Source organism: Panthera uncia, unplaced genomic scaffold, assembly GCF_023721935.1.
Source record: "Panthera uncia isolate 11264 unplaced genomic scaffold, Puncia_PCG_1.0 HiC_scaffold_2259, whole genome shotgun sequence".
In the NCBI taxonomy this organism is placed as follows: Eukaryota; Metazoa; Chordata; class Mammalia; order Carnivora; family Felidae; genus Panthera; species Panthera uncia.
The window spans coordinates 1-1,222 of record NW_026058975.1 but is presented as its reverse complement, the minus strand read 5'-3'; the positions used below and the strand labels follow the sequence as shown (position 1 = coordinate 1,222).

Genomic DNA, 1,222 nt, shown 5'->3' with positions numbered 1-1,222 from the left:
CTGGCTTGGAGTGAGGCTCAGAGGCTGAAATTTCCTCTCCTGTACTTGTTTATGTTTCCCCTGTTGTCCTTGGGTTTCCCTAGAGACTCCTTCTTCAAAAGAACCAGCCTTTAAAAAAAGGAAAGGAAAGGAAAGGAAAGGAAAAAGAAAAGAAAAGAAAAGAAAAAGGAAAAGGAAAGAAAAAGAACCAGCCTTGCAGTGGTGCTCATTTGGGCCACACATATATGGAAATTAGAATGATACAGAGAAAATGAGTATGGCCCCTGCACAAGGATGACACACCAATTCATGATGAATCAACCTTGCAGCTTTTTCAGCTGTAATCCTCTAGTATGCAGGAGCCCTGTTAATGGTGCAGGAAGGCATGGAGGGAGGGGAAGTGTCCCAGGATCGTATGATTAGGTTTGTCTCCTAGTGGGCCTGTGGCCTGGCCCATGATCCTTGCAAGTGCTGCTTCTCTGGGATTTTTGCCCCGTTAGGGTAAGACAAAGGCTACAAGGGGCTGGGGTTAGGTTTATCCATTCCCCCCTGTTGGATGAAGCTCTGAGGAAGTTGTTTTCCTTGCTGGCTGGACTTTTTTTGATGGACAATGAACAATCTGGGCCTATTTCAGATGGTTATATTTCCCTGTCCCCTTGTGTGATACACAAAAGAATTTTGCTCTGATCTTCATTCACTGTGAGAACCTGGTGGGGCTCCTTGGAGGTAAAATCCATAAAAATGCCCCCCCCCACATTAGAATGGTTCTCTTAAGGGTGAGATTTTAATTCTCAAGCTCACCCACACTCAGCCTCCAGCATTTCATTGATATTACCATTTAAGGGGTCACAGAGGTGTTCCTACCAGTTCCTGGTTCCAGTGGCTTCTGCTACTGATAAGTTGTGATACTCTGTCTTTAATGTCTCTACAGTTTTTGGGATGGGGTGTTGTCCCATGACCTCAATTCACTGATGGATCTAAGAAAAGTCCTTAGGGGCACTTGGGTGGCTTAGTCGGTTAAGCATCTGACTTCAGCTCAGGTCATGATATCACAGTTTGTGAGTTCAAGCCCCCCATCAGGTTCTCTGTTGTCAGTTCAGAGCCTGCTTCAGATCCTCTGTCTTCCTTTTCCTGTTCCTCCCCGGCTCGTGTTCTCTCTCTCTTTCAAAAACAAAAACAAACAAACAAAATATATATATATATTTTTATTATATATATATTTATTATTTATATATTATTTATA

General features: G+C 43.2%; 1 pseudogene; it reads left to right on the top strand.

Annotated features, from left to right (window-relative positions):
* The first annotated feature begins 201 nt into the window (after positions 1-201).
* Positions 202-314, top strand: LOC125917701 (uncharacterized; annotated as a pseudogene).
* The last annotated feature ends 908 nt before the right edge of the window (positions 315-1,222 follow it).